The sequence below is a fragment of the Lissotriton vulgaris genome, chromosome 1_1 (genome assembly GCF_964263255.1).
Source record: "Lissotriton vulgaris chromosome 1_1, aLisVul1.2, whole genome shotgun sequence".
Lineage (NCBI taxonomy): Eukaryota > Metazoa > Chordata > Amphibia > Caudata > Salamandridae > Lissotriton > Lissotriton vulgaris.
Genome location: NC_141685.1, coordinates 616,047,336 through 616,070,632, shown reverse-complemented (window position 1 = coordinate 616,070,632; position 23,297 = coordinate 616,047,336). Strand labels below are relative to the sequence as shown.

At 44.2% G+C, this 23,297-nt stretch overlaps 1 protein-coding gene across 18 annotated transcripts in view; it reads right to left on the bottom strand.

Annotated features, from left to right (window-relative positions):
* The window catches only part of NEXN (nexilin F-actin binding protein), a 355,548-nt gene extending 336,292 nt beyond the window's left edge, over window positions 1-19,256 (bottom strand). For 6 of the 18 annotated variants that reach the window (XM_086954152.1, XM_086954164.1, XM_086954163.1 and 3 more), the window contains exon 1: window positions 18,445-18,697. The gene's annotated coding sequence lies outside the window, so the exon portion shown is untranslated. Of the gene's footprint in view, window positions 1-18,444; window positions 18,745-19,027; window positions 19,212-19,237 lie in introns of those variants that run through there. The other 12 variants (XM_086954175.1, XM_086954189.1, XM_086954185.1 and 9 more) reach the window with 5 other exon arrangements.
* Between the last annotated feature and the right edge of the window lie 4,041 nt (window positions 19,257-23,297).

The following is a 23,297-nucleotide window of genomic DNA, read 5'->3' as shown; positions in this document are numbered from 1 at the left end:
CTACTGAAGGAGACGATGTTAAATCAAAACTAAAAAAACTAGAAAAATTGCTCCGGACGGAGCTTACTAAATGGTGGGAACAAAAGAGTCTTGAAAAATACAAAGAAGCTAAAAGGGTTCCTCGAGGCTTAAGAGTTCTAATAGCCCCATCTTTTGAAAATCCCAATCTCCTCATGCTGAAAGAATGGGCTCAGCATAACCTTGATGCATCCATGGGCATGGTATGCATACTAATCAAATACGCCGAAATCGATAGAGTCGAACTAATGACTCAGATTGAGAAACTTAATCTCGAGTTGAATGCCATGGAACAACAAGAGGCAATTACCAAAGGGCGGGAAGATATTAAAAAACGTCTTGACAAGTATGAGGAGACCATAAAAACCCGCAAAGCCTTCAAATTTGCCAGAGACAAGGCTGACTATGAGAATGGGAGAATTTTTACCTTCTCAAGGAAATTTGAATCTGCTAAAAGGCAAGCATTAACTACATCTGTGCCAGTGTCAGCAACAACATCGCAAACTCCCCAAAACCAACAGGTGGGAGCCCCTGAGGGATCAGACACCGACATGAGTTCCATCTATAACAGTGGGGGTTCTGATGATGAAACAAATGTGCAGCAACTTGGGATCAGTAGTTTCACTCCATCTGAGGAATTGGTTTTTATGGTGGAAGATCGGCAAAACACCCTGAGGTCGAGAGGGACACAGCCAACAGGAAGAAGAGGCGAAACAAATCCCGCAAAGAGAGGAGGAAACGCCAACAGTTACGGGAAAAAGAAAAGAGGAAGGGGGAATGCCCAAAAGAAATCATAAGCAAATTGTTGAAATTACCCACCATATCATCGTGTGATGATTTAACGTTATCTATGGAATCTGACACCAATGATAATAATCATGATGAAAATGTAAAAATCGTAACACATGAAAACAATACAAACGAAAAAGAAAAAGAAAAAGAAGAAAAAAATACTAAAGATAAAAACTCACAAGAAAAAAATTCTATGAGCACCACTTTTCATCTAGATAACTCCGATGTAGAAAACACGGTGATCAATCTAACGGAACTTGATTTAAATGCAGCAGAAACTCAGCTTCTTTCGTTGGGTCTTTCCTATTGCCCTAATAATGGATTCAAGTATGTACAAGCCAGGATTGACACCTTTAAATTTATAAGGAAACTAAAGCTTCTGAAATTCCACACCACCAATAAGAAAAGTGAAAAAGCAAGAGCTATTGTTAATGAATCGCAAATCCATAAAAACTTTACTATTGCTGACACTTTAGCTCTCAAGACTGCTCATTCTCTTGCAAATGATGACGCTGTTCCGAATAACACCCAGGATGTATTAGGTGCTATGGGAATCAGTAGTGGCCGTGCTGGTAATAGTCCTTTTTGTCCTAAATCTACATTTGTCCCGGTGATGCCTCAGGATGCCATCGACATCTTTAATGATAGGGTTGTGGAAGACTTAAAAGAACTGAATAAAACTGTGGCTAAGAACAAGAAAAGTAGAAGCTTTAGAGATAAACAATACTCTTTGCTCATGCGAAAAATCAAGTCAAAAGGCGACATCATTGTCAATAAAGCGGACAAAGGTGGAAATATTGTTTTGTGGCCACGTACTTTGTATCTAGAGGAAGCAGAAAGACAATTAAATGACCCAGCCTGTTACAGGAAGGCCTCTTTCAATGAACTCAACAAAGTAAAAATACTTGTACACTCTAATCTGGCATCTTGGAAGAGGGAAGGATTGATTAGCAAGAAGGAATTTGATTTCTTGAAAAAGGATTTTCCTATTACTCCGACTTTGTATCTTTTACCAAAGATACATAAAGGCACAACACCGATACCAGGGCGACCAATTATTTCCGCCCAAAATAGCCTGTTGGAACCCCTCTCCAAATATGTTGATTTCTATTTACATGAATACATGGAGGCCTTGCCCAGTTACCTAAAAGACACTGGTGACTTTTTGATGAAATTGAAAGAAGTTGTGTGGAAACCTAATTATTTCTTTCTAGTCATGGACATTACATCCTTGTACACCTCTATTAATCATGTTGATGGTTTGAATGCGATTGAATACTTCTTGTCTACTAGAGACATCAAGTATTATGAACATAGTAAAATGCTCATCGGCATGATTGATTTGTGCCTTAAAAATAACTTTTTTCTTTTCAATAATGAAGTCTTCCAGCAGCTGCGTGGTGTCGCCATGGGTGCGTGCTTCTCCCCCAGCTACGCGTGTTTACACGTGGGCTGGTGGGAGAGGCACGTCCTGGGTGGGATCCGCAGCTGTTTGGAGGAGGATGAAACTGGCATTGTAAAGATGTGGCGCTTCATTGACGATGTTTTCATAATTTGGCAAGGTTGTAAATCATCAGCCAAAGAATTTGTTAGTAACATCAATAACAATTCTTTAAACCTAAAATTCTGTGCCAACATTAGCAATGTAAGTGTTAACTTCTTAGATGTGGAGGTCTACATCAAAAATAACGAGATCATGACTAGGATGTACAGAAAGTCTACAGCTGGAAATTCAATTTTACATGCCCAGAGTAACCATCCACATCATCTTATTAAAAGCATCCCTTATGGGGAGTTTTTAAGAATTAGACGCATATGTAACAATGAGATTGACCTCATGAATTGTTTGAATGGATCTTATCAGAGATTTTTACGGAGAGGCTATGATGTCACTAACCTCACTAACTCTCTTAGAAGGGCTTTATCTAATCAAACAATGGCAATGGTAGAACAACCTGCTTTAGTTACTCCAGAAGAGGTCGTTGACACAACTGAAAAGTCTTCCATTCGCCTAATCACCACTTTTAACAATCAACACAAAAAGATGAGGCAAATCATTAAATCTAATTGGCCCATCTTAAAAACAGATATTGTGGTGGGCCCTCTGTTGGGAGTTATGCCCAACATAACTTTCCGACGAGCACCCTCTATGAGGGATGCTCTGGTCAAAACTAGTCCTGAAACCATTATTAAATCTAATTGGTTCTCTAACAAAACAGGTTTCCGTAAGTGTAGTTCATGCCGGGCATGCAAATTTGGAGTGAACACCAGCGAATTTGTTGAGGGTCTAACAGATGCTGTGATTCCTATCAAGAATGTGTATACTTGTAAAACTGACCATGCGGTCTATGTTCTTAAATGTACGTGCGAGTTACAATATGTTGGCAGCACTAAGTTGCAAGTATACAATTGAATCTTACAGCATCTCCGTGCCATTGTTAATTCTGACCCAAATTATCCAGTGGCACGCCATTTCAAGCTGGTGCACAATAACAATCTTAATGACCTGCAATACTTTGTTATTGATGCAGTCCCCCCTAACAAAAGAGGTGGAGACAGAGAGAAGAGACTTAGACAGTTGGAAAGTCAATACATTTTGAGGTTAAATAGTAAGATCCCTAATGGCCTGAACATGGGAGAAGATCTTAACAACTTTTTGTAAATATTTTATTCTATCATATGCATGACTTTTTTATAATGGATTTTATACCTATTTATATGGTTTTCATCTATTTGTTCATGTTGAGGATGGTCTATGAAGATTTACATTGCTTACTCTGACAATCAATTTATTGATAATGATGATTTTCTTACTTTTTACCTATAATCCAGCTGTATTACTATGAATTTTAGGTATGCCCGATTTCTTGCTGCTATATATTGATCTGATAATGTGTGATTGCTTTTTCTCCCCCCATTTCAGATATATGCACTGCCGCACTTTGCACTTTTTTTGCACCTTGCACTTTATCACTAAATTTCCTATTCTGCTCCAGGTTTTTACCTGGATATACTTTGTTCGCTCCCAATTTCTGGGATTTTGCACCCTGCACTTTACTATGTTGCACTAGAATTCTATTTGTGGTTTTTACATCAATTTACTGGTACATTAACATGTCCCACTGACATTAATGTATATTGCTCAGTTACAATATATATTCTTAATGCTGTGGTCATCCATTGGGCACTTGCCCTATATGTTTTCAATAGATTTAATTAATTAATTTTGTTTGAATTGTATAGTGAATATATTATTGTTGCATTCATGCTCTAAATTGCACTGTACATTGCATTCTGGTTGACCGTTTTATATACTGAAGGATATTTCCTTTATGTCTGTTATTTTATGGGAGGAGTCTCGTTTTTCTACCAGTATTTAACCACTCATGTCTCTGGGTCTTGTCATGTGATCAAGTCCGGGTTTCCCGGACGAAACGCGTCATGCCGCCATCCCCATTGATGGAATAAAGCACATAATTTTTCTCTAAAATCCTTGGTTTGTGGTCTGTACCTGGTTGTGTCCGTTTGCTGGTTTCGGCGCTTCAGGATCGTGGATATATATATATATATATATATATATATATATATATATATATATATATATATATATATATATATATATATATATATATATATATATATATATATATATATATATATATATATATATATATATATATATATATATATATATATATATATATATATATATATATATATATATATATATATATATATATATATATATATATATACAAAGGCTTGTTTTTCAGCCAAAACGCGTCAGAGCAGTGCAAGTCCGTGCTGTCAATAAAAACTATTACACACGCTTATGGAGTGCCAGCTGTTTTTAGGTATCACCTACGCAGCGTGCATGCAGAGCTAGCAGGGGACCTCTTGGAATCTATCAGCTTTTCGCCCAAAAAAATGCACGCTTTGCATTGCTTTCAATGTCAATGCATGCACGTTTATCGATTCCTTTGCGGGAGCGAGCTTTGGCGACATCTGTTTGTAATTAACTTGCAAACAGATGGTGCCCCTCCTCGCTCCCGCAAGGTAAACGCTTTGTGGGTCTGGTTTTTTTTTTGTTGCTAAGGAAGGCGAAGAAACCGTTTGTGGGGAAGAGGAAGGGTGAAAGAGGGGATTTACAGCTTGCCCAAGCCAAGCGCACAGAAACACTGAAAGAGAACATTAGAATAATTGCCTAAAATGCTTTGGTTACAGCGACAGAGAGTCACAGTTACTCCATGCGAGAAGAATATTTTCGTAGTCAATAAATGGCTTCCTGTGATGCAGTTCCTTGAGGACCAGCAGGGTCACATGCTGCTTGCAGCCGTAAGAAGGGGCTCAAAAGCAAGGAAAGAAACATTGGAGCTTGCAGTCACAATTAAAATCTTTTCATCGTTCCTAATTAGCCCGAGTCTAGCGTTAGTTTCCCAAGCAACATTATTTTTCCACACCCACGTTCATGCTCTCCCATGCACTGATAGGCAACTTGTCTTAGGAAGTGTATTTGACTCATTAATAAGAGAAATAAAACAATTCAAGCTTTCACGTTATCTAGTAATTACATTTACCTCAAAATACAATTAAAACTAATTAAAGTTACATTAGCCGTCTAAGGTAACTAAAGGCACAAAAGTACAGCTGTCTTTAGAGCTACGGGCCAGTTCTGCTCACTCACTTCAAGTTCAGGAAAAACAAAACACACGACGCTGTGCAGCATCATAAAAAAACAAGCATTGGCATAGTCAATAGGTCTCGCCTTTGGGACCTTGTAAGTAAATTTTTAAAAATGAAGTATAAGGCTTCACGTTTGCATTTACTTTGTATTTAGGATGCAGTAAATGTAAACGTGAAGTCTAACACTACAGGTTTTTTTTTTTTACTTACAAGGTCCCAAAGGCGAGACCTCTTGGCTAAAAGAATCCTAATAGTCACAAGGCTTCTTCAATGTGGTTTTATCTTAGTCCAGAAACGTCACTCCTTGAATTCTGGTTTAGCTTAAACGCCTTTTGTTAAAATAAATGCATGTGAAAACTGCCATGCCATAAAACCTGTATGCAAATGTACAGAGTACAATATGCTGTTTATTAGCATTACTGGGAGAGGGGAGGGGAATCATAACCCGCTTGAGGCTTCACCTCTTGTGAGTGATGGCTCCTCCCCATGCTCCGCAATGGTAATAAATAGAAAATTGCAATGCATTGGTGTGTGTGGGGGGGTGTGCACATGTGTGTGAAATTAAAATACATTTGCTAATTTACTTTAAAAAAAGAAACATAATTCTCCCTGTGCCCAAATATCATGCTCAGAGCAATTCAAAGTGAGAAGAATCCTGAAGAAAGTTGGGCAAGCAAAGCAGATGCGTCTGTAATGGCCAACTGATTGACTAATTGAGAAAGAGCAATTCACCAAATAATCTGAAAATTGCCATGGCTTTTCAATTAATTACTAAGTAACGTGGGCAACAAACAATATTAGGATTTGGCAACTAGGCTCAAAAGAAAATGTGTGCCAAAAGAACCCTGCCTGGGAGATAACAGTTATCTGGCAAGCAGAATTGCATCCAGTACCATTAACATGAACCAGTGAAGTTTCTGCTGAAACTGCTGGCGGTAACGTATCTGATGTATTAATATATCTCAATGTATAGTGTACAATAATCCTGAATGATAGCTGATCAAAGTGGCAATGTGTTTTGTAATGTGTTTCATTGGTGACAGGGTGATCGTGGAATAGCGAGGATCCTACATTAGTCAGCTCCACCACTAGGCTCCCCACTGTGATGTGTCACTGGCAACACCTGCAAAAAAGGAACTATCTGCTTTACTGGTGATAGAGCAGAAATGTGTATCCTACATGGGGTACCCATTAGAAGTGCAATGCAACCTCTTATAGTATGCACTCATATATTATTCAGTGTTTTGGTGAAATTTGCTGTTAGAGGCAAAGCAAATCAATGAACCTGTTCTTGCAAAATTAACACAATTTAATGTGAACCTTAAGAAATGATTCATAGAATTGGACTAGTTACGTATAAACAATGTAACACACTTATATAGGGCTCATTAGTGGTGTAACGCATTCCCACATTAAATGCCTTTTGAATGTTTCTTAGAACAATGATGTTGTTGAATTAAACATACTAATATAGTTTAGAGAGCGTTCCTGCTGAACATTCTAATGATTTTATGAACATGCTAAACGTAAATAACATGGTGGATTTATTATTTTAGCCTAGGTTGTAGGCCTGAATTTATAGTACATTGTGAATGTTAACTAACAGAGGAAGGGTTGGAGCAAAGTTCCTGCACCTATCGTAGTCCGTGACTTTGAATAGTATGATGGTGCTTGAGAGACCTAGGAACTCAACCCTATAAGTTCCTCTCAAGGACAAAAGTCCTAAACAAAACAGCATACACTTTGGAATCAGCACCCATCAACAAAGTTGTTCTTGTAAAATACAAGTAATGTCCTTTAAGATAATAGGAAACATCCGTATCAAATGAACAGGACCGAGCTGGATAAACGTGTATTTTCAATCCTTTATTTTTTGTAGACAAATGATCCAAAACACAAAAGAATTTTTCTTTTTCTCTTTTCTAGCCAACGCGTTTCGTCTCTTTTGATGAGACTTCTTCAGGGCTCAAAACACCTGTCTTTACACTAAGTGGTATGGGCTGGAGAATTCTTGGTATTCACGAGAAACTTGTAGAATCTGTCATATCCTATGGGTATTCAGGAATGACTCGAGACCGGCATGGTGACCTGCTAAACAAACAGCGTGGATTCGAAGTAGTAGTGACTACTTCGAATCCACGCTGTTTGTTTAGCAGGTCACCATGCCGGTCTCGAGTCATTCCTGAATACCCATAGGATATGACAGATTCTACAAGTTTCTCGTGAATACCAAGAATTCTCCAGCCCATACCACTTAGTGTAAAGACAGGTGTTTTGAGCCCTGAAGAAGTCTCATCAAAAGAGACGAAACGCGTTGGCTAGAAAAGAGAAAAAGAAAAATTCTTTTGTGTTTTGGATCATTTGTCTACAAAAAATAAAGGATTGAAAATACACGTTTATCCAGCTCGGTCCTGTTCATTTGATACGGATGTTTCCTATTATCTTAAAGGACATTACTTGTATTTTACAAGAACAACTTTGTTGATGGGTGCTGATTCCAAAGTGTATGCTACATTGTGAATGTTCTCGTTTCTGAAAGTGATGCTTAGATTCCAATGGTCTTGTAGAATGTCTCTTGTTCTCATGCTCTGCATTGCATGTGGACAAACACTCTATTAGTGAAGAGTAAGGGGATAGTTCCATTAAAAAGGTGAGGAATGAAGGAGTTACCGTTAGCCTGGCCTGGCGAAGATAAGCTGAAAGGATGTGCGTTCACACAGGAGAAGGAGAAGAGGTCAAGGATGAACTGCTGCAGAGGGGCGTACACGGAGAAGACCGCGAAAGAAATCAACATGATGGAACCAATTTGTGAATGAGCTTGCTGTAGACTACGCATGAGAAAAGCATTATGGGACATTTGCTGAATACAAGTTTGAATAGATGATGCATCATAGAGAGGGACCGAATCCCCATTCCATCTTGCCATCTGACAAGAGAGCACCTGAGTGCAAGCTTGCTTCTTTTCTGCTTGTGGCTTTATACTACTTCACCTATTTGATGTTAGAGCAACTTCTTACAAAGACTCTAACCACTGACACCTTTTCTCTTTCGAACAATTTGCTTAAATGCTAATTTAGGGATGACACGTCTAGAGTTAGAGTAGGGATAGATAGAATTAAATGCTTTACTCCAACGAGGTGCCAATACAGGGGAATCGTAGAATGTCCTTCCTGATTTAATGCATATTCGTCATTGAACTAGCTGTTATTTTCATACTGCATCAAGTAAATCTCTTTAGGAGATTTGGATTTCTTCTTTTTCCTTTGTATTTTTATACCCTTATGCTGAGATTTGTATATGTCCGCCAATTCTGAATCTGTAATAAATCTGAATAACCTTAATTTGGTTGTCAACCTGATTTATTGTGTAGCTACATATTGGATTACACGCATACTAGATTGATTTATGACATTTTTCTCTCCGTTATACTTTTATTCTGCTATAAAGAACTATCGAATGATCTACATCGAGGAGACCTGAACAAATGGACCTAGGCCCTTTCAGTGGAAAGTGCTATTTTAGCAGCTACTGCCTTCTTCTTTCTAAAGATGTATGCATTTTTACTCTAAAATCACACACAAAGCTAGAATTGTTCACTGATAACTTCCTCCAGCAGCCAGCCATGAGGCAGCAGCTCTCCATAAAGGTGCATGTCAGCTTGTTGGTTATAAAAAACATTGAGAAAAACATCCCGCTGTAGTAAAACAACTGGTTCCTGACTCCTTAACTCTATTGTTGAAAGTGTGGGTGGTGACACATTTACTTGATACCACTGACAGAGGATGTTTACTGGACTGAGCCCCCTAAACGTTTTGAAGGCTTGAAGGCCCTGACTCACAGCTGCCTCGTGACAATACTCGTATGCACCATCATTCACTAGTGAGAACACCTGCTAATGGACTCGTGGAAAACATACTTCTTTTTCTATCTGTTCCTTCTTATCAACCGTAAGAATTAACCAGATTAAGTGCCACACATATAGTATCATTGAGCATTTTGAGTTTACATATAAGCACGTTTGTTTGAAATGATGTTTATGCAGGTTCAAAAATACTAAATAGCAGGAATTCGTAGCAACTTTTCAACTAACTATTTCAAAATGTGACTGTTTGTACTTTATAAATAGAATTAAAAAAAAACATCCTCTTATCAAGAAAATCTCTCTTTAATTGATGCATCTTGAGATGAGATGGTACTGTTAGTCTGGGAACAGATTAAAAATCACCACGAATCGAAAATACGGATATCTAGAGATAAACACTCTCCCCAGAGTGGCAGAAGCTGGAAGTGTACATGGCATCCATTCAGTCTTAATCGGTTTGTGAATTACACCGAGTGAGTCTCTCTGGATCGTGTCCATTGAGAAACATCCGGGGGGAGGGGGGTGTTTAGTAATTAAGCGAATAAACCAGAGAAACACTGGAATGCACTCTGCTTGTTAGAATCTGTATTACAGAATCCAAATGTCCAATACAGTCGGTAAACTATTCAGTAGTAATAGTGAACTTGCCACAGTTGTACCATGACAGGCATGGCAGAAGTTTTCATTTAGTGAATAAGGGGGGAAGGGGTGATCCATTTCTACATTTGTTACAGGCTCCCAATGGAGAGGGGTGAAGGGCATTTTGTATTTTCATTGCACACAATGTCAGGTCTCCGGACACTCGCTTCTACCAGAAAAAAACATTGTGCCAAGGGCAGACTGCATAGCCATGGGGATTCTGGGTAAACAAGTGTTACAGAGTACCATGGAAAGATGAACGCATCTTAAATAAGGTAGATATCGCTGGTTATGGCGGCAACAGGCAAGAAATCATGACCACATTCAGTAAGCATCAGGAAGAGTTTTGGTGAACTTGTATTACTAATGGAATTTTGAGTAGCCATTGGACCAACGTTTCTGATTAGGCAGTGGTGGCTCCTCTGCTAAGGCGGAGGAGCGTCGCCCCACTGCTTTCAAGCAGTGTCACTAAAGGAAAAATAAAATAGCTCTAAGTTATTATCATTTTATTTTTTTCTTGTAGCAGCAGCTTTGAGGGCAGGATGTATGGGTCTGCTCTACTGACAGAGCAGGGGAGGGGAGGAGTGGTTTGTACTCCCTAAAGTGCGCATTAAAGTTTGGCAGGCCCTCTGGGGCCGGCCAAACATTTACGTGCACTTCGCATGTTCTACACCCAGGCTGTGTTACAGCCTGGGTGGAGAACATGCCCAGGCCCTCACTCCCTGGCTGAGCGCCGAATTACGGCACTCAGACCAATCACAATGCTGCATTGCAGAGCTGTGATTGGCTCAGGAGAGACTTGGTGCTTACCAAGTACAACACTGTATTGCAGCATTGTGTTTGGCTCAGGGGAACCAGAGTGCTTCCTGGGTGCTGTGTTCCGGAGACAACGATGTCAGATGTGGCGAGGAAAAACTTTTTTTTAATTCCTTACTCCCTCTCCTGGCTCCCCTCACCCACCTCCAATCTGTGCCAGCTGCTGCTGTGGTTAGGCATTCTAAAACACTTTGGCATCGGTTTATAATCCAAAAAAACAATCTGCCTATAACTTATAATAACAAGGTGGCTATTGCATGCCAGAAGGACCTAGCAATATTTGTTTAGGTGTTGAGGGATAGATCTTCAGGTATGTAATGGGATTTTTTTTGTTGGTTTCATTTCCAAGTTCTGTTCACTTTCCATTCATATTCAACTATGGTTTAGTAAACCTTTAACAAGGGCACTGCTGGAGCTCTGATGGAACCTGAAATTAGGTTGTTCTTTCCCGCCATATTCTCCCTTTTTTACTTTTCATGGCCAGTTGAGCCTGGAAATCTGTCTGCAGTGGGATGAAGGAAAGCAATAGTTCACGATAGGGAAACCACAAAGTGTTCTCCTTTCCCCGCCAGTGTTGTATTTTTAACCCTAAACGCTGGTACTGGCCAGGAAACAAGAGCACCTGAACCAGGCAGACGTGATAACCTGCTGGGCACACCGTATACTCTTTTGATATTTCTAGAGAAGAGTGACAACAGGCAATTTGAACCTGGCCCTGACAAACGCACCTGCCACATAGATGGCACAAAAAGAGCTCACAAACATGATGACACAATATGCAAGCAGAGTCGTCTAACCTGACCCTACTATATTTTAAACGTGTGGCACAGAGCCCTCAATAAGGTTATCCAAGCCCACCCTCACACACTATTTAAGAAAGTTCTTATGGTGATACAAAAGCGAAAATTAGTCCAACAATGGATGGACGTTATCTCTACCACAATTGCACCCAACTGCACCCTCAGTCAATCCAATTAGGGTCCATAACAACTCAAAACAGACGGACTACAGACCTTAAACAGAAGCATACTCAGGATGCTACGAAATTCTCGAAGGGACAACCCAGTGATGAAGGATACCTCAGTGGTGTGGGGAGGGGGCTTCTGTCTGCTATTTGAATTACAGTGCATAGGGCATCATATGCACATAATGTACCTACATAAAGCAAACATAAAAGACTCAGTCATCCCAGATGCCATACTGAATGTTATCACACGTAAGGTCGTGGGAGGATGCGTGATGCCTAGTTTAATTCTCCGGTGTGGGTGCCTATCTGGGTGCCTTGCCCATGAACGCCTGGGGCCGTTATTAAAGAAAGTTCCCCCAGGGGCGCAACTGGCATGTACGCCCGCTTTGTCACCCCTGGTTCACTTTGGTATTACAGAAGGGGCTACAGATGCTTGTGGCCCCATGCAAATTAGGAACTACCTTTGTGCCTGCCCTGTATTAATGACACTGGTGAAAAGGCAAATAACCTGTCAGGAGGTGCACTGCAAGTGCACCACAAAAAGTTCACACTCTCAGTGCACCCCCTGGTGGCAGCCCCTCTGGAGGGAAAAAGGGGGTCCTATGGACCCCCAGACATCTCCCTGCAGGAGGATGCCACCTCTCACTGCACCCACCTGCAAAGGGACCTCTAATCCCTCTCTAAAGTGCAGGTAGGTTACCGCCTGCACAGTGAAACACAAAGCAGCTTTGAAGCAGCCGCTCCGGATTTCATTTAATGTACTTCCCCCAGGTCAGCACAAATTCTTGGCTGCCCTGGGGGCAGTGCATTTGAAGCAATAGGGCGCACTTTCCCAATTTGCACACCTCACACCTATTTAAAGGTGTGCCTTGGCACAAACCAGGAAAAGTCTGCACTATGTGTAATGTGGTCGCTGGTGAGGAGCACATGTGGTGATATAGGTAAAGCAAGATGAGCAAAAGTTTGATGTTATGTTAAGTGCGATGCTTGAAATGGAAAAAAAGTGCATGTAGGGATTCTGTACGAGAGCACCTGCTTGTTTCTGAGAAGTGCTGGTACTTTCAAGTTAAAAGTATTACGATTCCCTTGAGAAGTACAGGTACTCTCATTCTCAAAATAAAAAAGTGATGGTACTCAGTACCGGCCCATTTAAAGCACTGGTTAAGTGTCTAAGCCGGGTCCGTTCAAGGAATGGGGAAAAGAAGGCACATTTTGTCATGCCAACCACAAAATGGCAGTCTGAAAAGGAAGGTTTTCAAATTTTTCCCAAAAAGGTGGTGGACAGTATGCACTTTTGGGCTCTCTACATTGCTATTTTTTTTGCTGTTGATGCAACATAAATACTGAAAATATGTGGTCCTGTATACGATTAATAATCACACAGTTCGGGTTGCGGAATTGCAGAAGACAACGTTGTAGAATCTATGTATTATCAATCAAATATATGAAAACCTAAAAACCTAAAACTGCAACCAACCAATATTGCAGAACACGATTATATGGTTATAAAAGTCCCTTCTCATTTTTCCCCTTTAAGTCCAAGGGGCAGATTTATTCATATGTCATAGAATGGAGCTCAGCACAGCAACCAAAGTTGCTATGCTGCTTTACCTGAGAGGGAACGAGCAGGACAGTGTTATACCTGTTGAGATATTGCACTACTTCCCTCTTTCCAAGTGCTGGTGCACAATTTGTCTGCCTTGCACCACACATATATTTACACCATATTGCAAAGGTGTGTGTGTGATATCGGAGAACTACCGCCCGATTTCGCTTCTCCCGTGGCCAGCCAAACTCGCGGAGGCGCATGTTAACACCGCCCTCACTGGCCATCTGTCGCGTGCCAACATTCTGGACGACACCCAGAATGGTTTTCGGGCTGGCCACAGTACGGAGACCGCACTGCTATCTATGGTCGAGCACCTGCGGGCAGTTCTGGATGCAGGTCAAACGGCGGCGCTTGTTTTGTTAGACCTAAGCGCCGCCTTTGACACGGTCTCCCATGATATTCTCCTGCAACGTCTTGAGGAGATAGGGGTGATCGGCACTGCACACCAGTGGTTTCGTTCGTTTCTCAGGGATCGTTCCTTCTGTGTGGCGTCCCCGCCTTACCAGTCCAAATGTCATCCTCTGTCTCTTGGGGTCCCACAGGGTTCCTCGCTGAGCCCCACGTTTTTTAACATCTACGTGAGGCCGCTGGCTGAGGTTGTGAAGCTCTGTGGTATGACCATGGTGTCGTACGCAGATGACACCCAGCTAGCGGTCACGATCAGCAGGGACTCTGGGGTGGATGCCCCAAGATTCAGAGAAGGACTCAGGGCGGTGGCTGGTTAGATGACGTCCAACTGTCTCCAACTAAACGCCAAAAAAACGGAGGTGATGATCTTTGGGAAGCGGACGGACCTATGGGGAGATACTTGGTGGCCCTCTGAGCTGGGGCCGACCCCCACTCCGGTTGCGGAGATCAAAAATCTTGGTGTTTGGCTGGACCCTTCCCTCAACTTTGTCGGCCACACCAAAAGGACGGCGGCGTGTTGCTTCGGCATCTTGCGCAATCTGTGCCCTGCCCTTAAATACTTTGATGCCGCAACTCGTCAACTGGTGGTGCAAGCAACGGTTTTGGCTCGGCTGGACTATGCCAGCTCCCTTTTCATAGGATTAAACCAGGCCGAGTTAACCCAACTTCAAAGAGTGCAGAACGCTGCGGCCAGAGCAATCGTAGGTCTTCCTAGGTTTTTCTCGGCCGGTCCATCTTTGCGAGCCCGGCATTGGTTACCCGTTAGGCAGCGGATCCACTTTAAAGTTTTGTGCCTTTCCTTCAAGATTCTGAAGGCCCTATCGCCTCCCTTACTGCGCCAACTTTTGTGCCCTTATATCCCGGGCCGCACTTTGCGCTCGCTGGACCAAGAATTAGCGGTAGCCCCTCGGTTCAAACTCAGTCGGGTGGGGGGTCGCTCCTTTAAGGTGCGGGCAGCCGCACTCTGGATCGCTCTCCCTTTGAAACTTCGGACCCTTGGTGACCTGCTTTCCTTCCGCAAGGCCGCTAAAACCCATTTATTTTCTGAGCTCTGTTAAATCCTTCACTCCCCCATTTTAGTAATATTTTCTGTTCCCCTGTTGTGTTGTGTTCGCCACCTTGTCGGTGCGCCGGGACGCTCCTTCGCTGGAGCAGCCGTGCGCAATACAAATAGCACTAACATAACATAACATAACATAACATAACATAACATATGCAGCACAGATGTTGTGCTGTAAGGGTTCCCTTCCAGGACAAAGTACCACACCAGACACACTTTAAAAATAATTCCCACTTTGTAAGTGTGCTGTTCAGCACAATACACATGCAAAGTGGGAAAGTTTGGAGGAAAAAAAACTTGCTTCCTACTTTCAGCTTGCCTCAAAGAATAGCGTTTTTTGTTGAAAAGCCCTGTGTACACATGTCTTCGATAGGGATTTGGGTAAAAAAAACATGGGTGGGAGCGTAGGAATGCCCATTTTTCACCCAAGGAATGCACCCTTGAGGCAAAGTAGTGCAGAGTGCTACTTTACATTACTTTTAGACAACTTGCCAGTGCATATATCGTTTAGCGCTGGAAAGTAAATAAATCAACACTTTGCACTGGTTGGTGTCACTTTTGGTGACTTTGGGCTGACCAAAAGTATTCATGAATATAGCCCAAGGTGTTTGGTTTTCTCACCCTCTGCTACCTAGATTTTTTTGAGTCCGTAAATCTTCTGTGAAGACCGATCAGGTTGGTATTTCCCAAACATTTAATTCGCCTTTCGAATACTTTATTTGTAACTCTTGGACCTCAATGAAATAACTGGGGGTTAAACATATGCACTATAATTCCCCTCAAGTTTGAGAGCTCTAATAGAAATGAAGAATGGACAACGGATAGTCGCCACGGGTCCCCAGAAGCACTTAAGAGCAAAAGGTCAGACTGAAGCTTTTATAAATAGCACATGAGCGGTGCGGGCCTGAGTGGTGAGCTGCTATCTGGAAAGCAGATAGGCGGCTGCTGGCTGCCAGTGAAAGCATCAGAGGGGACTGTCAGGGGCCCAGGAATGCAGCCCCGGGCACAGTGACATGGGCAGCAGCAGCTGCGGTGACCTGCTGTGCCCAGGAAGCACATGGCTGGGACAGGAGGACAGCCACTCGCCTCACACTCTAAGCAACTTGGGAACAAATAGAGGACGGACACCAGGGGGCAGCTACTAGTGACGCTGCAACTAGTTTTCAGAGAGTGGAAGCTTAAAGCATGATTTTTAAGCACAAAATGTACACTTTCAATAATTTTGAGACATTGAGAGCTGCGAAACTGCCTGTATGTCATGCTCAAGATCCCACTGAAGCAAAGGCCTCTGTCAGGGAAGCCCTTTTCACACAGTCAGCCTAACTCCCCACAGTGAGCTGCCTCAGAGAATGCAAAGCCACCCTCATACACGGGTGGGAATGGGCTAAACTGCACCATCTACTGTGTTCATCTTCTATAGTGCTTAGTGACAGACACTGCGGCGGGTCGCTCGCTGGCAAACACTGCAGAGCTTCACTCACTGACAGGAAATCCGATGCTTAGCAGAGACATGTAATTTAAAGATAAATACTACAGCCCTTCACACAGTAGCTCTTAGGTACACACTACAGACAATTCGGTGTGCCTCTCGGTGACAGGCATTGTGGCACTTCACTCAACACCACATTTCACTCACTATCGAGTGCTGGAATGCTAGCCTTAGTGACTGACACTATAGCATTCCACTCACTGACAAACACTGCAGAGCTTCATTTATGACAGGAAAGCCAAAGCTTAGCTGAAACACCAACTGGAAAGACAAATACTACGGACCTACACACAGTAACAGACCTATTAGCAGTAGGGACACACTACAGACAATACAGTGTGTCCCTCTGTGCACGGCATTGCAACACTTCTCTCAGTGACAGACACCCCAGCAGTTTACTTCATAACAGTGCAGTGCTTCACTCAGTGACACTGCCATATTTAAATCACTGCCAAATATTCCAATGCTACACTTCGTGGCAGGCCACGGTATTTCACTCACTGCAAACACTGCAGAACTTCACTTACTGGCAAGAAATTCAACACTTAGCCGGAACGCTTAATTTAGAAACAAACACTACAGCCTTTCAAACAGTGACAGACACTCTGGCAATCAGGGACACACTAAATACAATTCAGTATATCCTCCTACGACAGGTATTCTTGCACTTCTCTCAGTGACCGACACTCCAGCACTTAACTCCGTGACAGAGCAGCAGTGCTTCCCTCAGTGACTGCCACAATTCACTCACATGCTGCCGTGCTTCACTCCGTGACCGACACTGTAGTGCTTCACTTAGTAACTAATTGTAGCGCTTTAGACAACAATAGACGCTGCGGCGCTAGATTTATTGAAAGAGACTGCAGCGCTTTCTTCAGTGACAGATTTTGCGGGATTATACTTCCTGGCATATTCCTGTGCTTCTCTCAGTGACATACGCTTCATTCAGTGACGCATACTGAAGTGCTTCACTCAGTGATAGATCAGACACTCTACGCAATGACATGCCGAATATGTTGTACTCAATTAGAAATCAGGCATCAATTTACTTAGCACTACTGTAAATCTGCGCTGAAAGGTAGATGGTGTAGCGCCTCGTTCAGCCACAGATCAGTTAGACGTCACTCAAATACAAGCTGATGGAGCTCCATGCAGTGACTGATGCCACACCGCTTCAGCAGCGAGCATACTGCAGCGCTTCAATCGGTGACAGCGATTGTCCCTCCCCTCCTCCCTCCTCCAGGTGTGGTAGACTCTGCTGGCCTGTGAATGAGTGACAGACATGGAGTGACTTCACTGCATGGCCGGCACCAGTGGGCCTCAGTGAATGACAGACATAAAAGGGCTCTTCTCAGTCACAGAAACGGAGGTGTTTCACGTTCCCTGGACTCGGACGCTCACAGAAAGAAGAGCAAGCTCGTCATAAAAAGGCAGCGCTGCCAAAGCCGCCGCAACCACAGGCGGAGTAGACACAGTCTGGGGAGAAAAGTGTGTCTTAAAACAAACTCCACAAACACTGGCCGTGGTACGACTTTTTACCGGGTGCACAGACCGTAAAGCAATGTTTTTCTACCCACCACACTTAACGCACCCAGCACACCTGCCTGCCAACATTTCACAGCGAGAAGCGGCTGACGCGACACATGGAGCTATTTCCTCACCACGAACACACCGTGCTTGCCAGCATTCGGAACAGCCAGGGGGAGAGTTCGCTGCAGGACGAAGAAAAGTTGAATTGTTTCATTTACTTAAACCAGTTATAAATATTTCTGAAGGGAGATAGTGCAAAATGTTGTCAATTTCCAAGTTTCTCTCAAAGAGGAGCTTTCTTCCGAAAACTTCTTTTCGACACGTTTACCATAAACACGTCCCATGCACACTTCGAGAAAGGGGCGTACAGCATTGTTAAAACACATAAAGGGGCATTCCATTTCCCGTCTCCGCCACAATGGCGGGGGGTTAGCAGCAGCGCGCAGCGCCTCCGGGGTGCGTTGCCTTCACGAGACGGCAGCCGAGCGCTAGACCTGGCAGTGCGCGCTCGGAGCTGCTGCCGCCAGGTACGCACTCGCTGACCGCGCCGCGAGGTTGGCTGCAGGCTCACCTGAGGCGGGCGCTGCAGCGGGCAGAGCACTGCTCCAGCAGAGCGACGGCGGAACAACGCGGGACAGGCGGCAGCCTGGGCACTGGTACGGCGAATAGGGTCCAAATCCGGGCTGGCAGCCGGCGGCAGAGTCCCTGCGCTGACAGGAGGTAGTGTCCCGAGCTGGCAGCAGGGGTGCTAGACTCCCTGCGCTTCTGGCAGGCGGTAGAGTCCCGGGGCGCACTGCCTGCTCCTGCTTCTCCCAGGCTAGACTGAAAGCAGCGCGTCTGGCTGAAGTTACAGTCTGGGCTGCGAGTTTCCATAAAAGTCCTGCTCCCTGGTCATCACCCGCATTCCAGGCGATCCAAAACCAGGCTTCAGCTGTTCCAGCACACACACATGGCTTTTCCTGTTCCCCACTCACTGCATCTCAGACCCCCACCCCCACTCCACTTTGTCTGCTCCCCCAAACCGCACAACTACATACACATATGGTCCGTCACATTGTACTTCCCCGCATGGACTGACTCTGCATGGCCTTTCCTGCTAACCAGTCGGCACATTAAGATGCGCGCTAACCTGACAAACACCCCCACACACTTACCTGGTCTCCAAAAAGCGCTTTCAACCTGCCATGCACACACAGCTACGCATGCACAGACTGCCTTTGTTGTTTCTTCACAATAGACATGTGGTTTCACACAGTTCCCGGCTCCCACCCGCTGTACCACACGCCAGAGCTACACAACCTCACCTACATAGTCCCCTGTTCCTTCACACTGCACCTCCACCCACCCCCTGTAAACACACGCACTTCCCGTGCCTCCGGTCTTCCAAGCACACACGCCTGGCAGTTCCTGTTCACTGGGCTGCCTCCACTTTATGAATCCTTGTGCTCTGCCTTCAGGGCAGTGTGGGGTAACCTCTTGCGTCTGACGCCTGTGCCATGGAGGGCTGCCAAAAGTTGATCTTTCTGCCGACAGCGGGTTTTTGTAACTACATGCAAGGAAGTAGAGTTCCGAAGTTACACCAACAAACTACGCTCTTTAATTGTTCTGCAGAGAGGTAAGACCACGTGGTGAATATTCATTTAATAAGCTCCATTCATCCAAACAACCTATCATGCACCAACAACGGTAGACTTATTTAGACGAGCGCCCTTCGGCCCACTACCCCATAATCACACATCCAAAAAAACATTAATGCCAATAGGATTTTGGCCAAAAGCCACTGTGTGAGGCATTTGTGTTCCAGATCCCTTCAACACATGCCAACTACAGCCCGATATCGCTGCTACTATTCTTGGCCAGGGTTTCAGAGAAATTCATTAACTGACACTTCACCGAATACCTCAACGACCACCAACTCCTTGAAACACCACCCAGTCTGGTTTCAGACCCAACCACAGCATGTAAACTGCCCTCATTGCCAACATGGAGGACATTCACATGACACTGAACAGAGGAAACACTGAGGCCCTCATCCTTGTGGACATCTCTTTAACCTCCTGCACTGCACTCACATCACATCACACCATGCCTGCACCAGCTCCACTGGCTCCCCATTCACAAATGAGCACAATTCAAACTCGCACCCACACGTTTAAGCACTACATACCATGCCAGGCATAACTCAACAGCAAACAAAACAGGTGATGGACCGAATGTGGATCAATGTCACACATTCACCCCAGTCCAAAGATCTGGGCCCAAATCCATCGTTTTTTTGCACTCCACACCACCCTGGGTTAGACAATGGCGATATGCAAATCAGCTCTGACCCTGTGCCCCATGGGAACAGTCCAGTCCGAACTACAAAAGCCATGTTCTTCCCAGAACGGAATCAAGCATCCGAGGACCGGACCGGTTTCGAGGTAACACCTCTCATCAGCCCGGCTAGCTTGATTGCCGCCCTAAGTGCGCTGGGGATGCCCAGACGTGGGTCCCAGGCACTCCACACCACTGGAGTCAAGCTAGCCGGGCTGATGAGAGGTGTTACCTCGAAACCGGTCAGGTCCTCGGATGCTTGATTTCGTTCTGGGAAGGACATGGCTTTTGTAGTTCGGACTGGACTGTTCCCATGGGGCACAGGGTCAGAGCTGATTTGCATATCGCCATTGTCTAACCCAGGGTGGTGTGGAGTGCAAAAAAACGATGGATTTGGGCCCAGATCTTTGGACTGGGGTGAATGTGTGACATTGATCCACATTCGGTCCATCACTTGTTTTGTTTGCAATTGCCGCCCTAAGTGCGCTGGGGATGCCCAGACGTGGGTCCCAGGCACTCCACACCACTGGAGTCAAGCTAGCCGGGCTGATGAGAGGTGTTACCTCGAAACCGGTCCGGTCCTCGGATGCTTGATTCCGTTCTGGGAAGGACATGGCTTTTGTAGTTCGGACTGGACTGTTCCCATGGGGCACAGGGTCAGAGCTGATTTGCATATCGCCATTGTCTAACCCAGGGTGGTGTGGAGTGCAAAAAAACGATGGATTTGGGCCCAGATCTTTGGACTGGGGTGAATGTGTGACATTGATCCACATTCGGTCCATCACTTGTTTTGTTTGCAATTGCCGCCCTAAGTGCGCTGGGGATGCCCAGACGTGGGTCCCAGGCACTCCACACCACTGGAGTCAAGCTAGCCGGGCTGATGAGAGGTGTTACCTCGAAACCGGTCCGGTCCTCGGATGCTTGATTCCGTTCTGGGAAGGACATGGCTTTTGTAGTTCGGACTGGACTGTTCCCATGGGGCACAGGGTCAGAGCTGATTTGCATATCGCCATTGTCTAACCCAGGGTGGTGTGGAGTGCAAAAAAACGATGGATTTGGGCCCAGATCTTTGGATTGGGGTGAATGTGTGACATTGATCCACATTCGGTCCATCACTTGTTTTGTAGGCATAACTCAACAAACATCTGCTTTCCCAAACCTTCCCAACATCTCAGCTCGTCTGAATCCCTACTTGCACAAATCCCATGCAATCCCGTCGTAAATCAGATCCGGTAGCTGAGCCTTCTCCTACATCATTCCTAAAGCGTGGAATCACCTGTCACTACACATAGGAGCCTCCTCCTCACTCCTTTAAGGCCTGGCTTTCCAAGTAGCCCAATTAGGCCCTAGGTGTGGCTAGACTCACACATGCTCAATGCCAGGATACCCTCCCAGGTGATAGCGCACTCTAAAAATCTGCATAACATTACATCGCAAGATTGTGCTGTTGAGTGCATAAAGTATTAGATGGATGGCCTGTCGCTAAACAGTTTGTGTGTGTCAAGCTCCCAACACGAGCATTGGGGTATTCTATTTAATATTACACTTGTGTAAAGGGGGTGTTCTCCTGGCTGTGGCACATATGCAAAACCACATTATTCCCTACAGTCGACAATAGTTAAGAACCTGAGAAATAGAAATGTCAACAATCAGCAAATGCCTGAGCCTTCAGAATTTACTGACCAGAGTCTGGGTACTTCTGGAAAGGCACAAAGTTAAATCTCAAGTTGAATTTAGTCTGGCTAGATCAATCAGGAGTCACAGTTTGTGAGGGGCTTGCAGTGACACACTACCTCTGAGACTCTTCAGGGTCAGGAGGATAGGGGCTATTGGTGGGAGTCACTGCAGGTGGAGGAGCAAGGTTCAGGTGCTGTCGGCTCAGGGACACCAGAAGAGTGTGAAGTACTAAAGAATCCTCTTGACCCCAAATTCTTGATTATTTCCTGCACAAGAACACATAGTGGGACCATGTAATCTCTTTAAGAGTATTACATTTCCTTCCTCTATGCAAGATGTCATCAGATGCCCGTTTATGTCTCATACATCTCATGGGTGAGACTTCTAGGGTAATCCGAATTTACTCACAAGATTTCTGCTTTTCACCAGCATCTGATCTCCTACATTCTTGGTGGTTACATGAACTCGATCATTAGCACTGGTACGTTTGGTGTTTCGCTGTTCTTGTAGGATAGCCTCATCACCAGGTGGGGTTGAAATACAGGTGTCTTTAATGAGGGATGGTGTCTTCCACTGTCCTATCAATGTAGAGATGCTCTGGAGGGCGTCGAGTGGTCAGATAGGCAGTTTGACAGTATTTCCTCTGGAATGAGTACATGGCCCACTCTGCGCTACGACCTACAGTATGGGCAGAAAGAAACTTATTTAAAGTCCCCTTCAATCTCTCTACTTGTTTTTTACTATGTGGTGAAATTGAGGGATCCAGATTGTAGTTCTCAATCTAACATTGATATTCACTATTACCTGGTGACCAGCATGGTCCAACTTGAGAACATGATTTGTGCAAATGTATCGGATTACTAGCGGGCTGCCTCTCTTAAGGAGACCCTCTGGGTAACAGCAAATTTGTTTCTTATGCTGTGCTCTGATGTTATAGTCTGTCAAGCCTACAGCGTGGCTATTGATACATAATTCCTTTTCATGATCCTTGGTGTGTTGCTTGGTTTGCGATCTGCCCATTGTTATCTGCTGTGGTAGCTGTTTGAATGTCAGATAGCAATGTTGGTATAAGCTCCAAGCCCTCTACCACCAAACACATATTTTTCCCATCTCTTCAGAAGCCTCAGGTCTTCATCAATTACATGCAGAGGGTGTCAAGATTTATAGTCCAATGTGTTTTGAACCCTCGCCCACAGACAATAGTAAATGAGTACTCCTGGAAAAAGAAGGATCTACTTATCAACTCATGGATGGGGTCTAGAAGATGACCCTTGTAAAAGAAAGACCAGAAGTTTATGGCTGAGTGACACTTAAATGATGTATCCATACAGGTAAATGTAGAAGTGGAGGCATTCCCACTTGAGGTTGACTGATGGCTACCTTCTTGATTAGTGAATATCATGGTGTAGTAGGTATGAGTGCTCAGCTTGA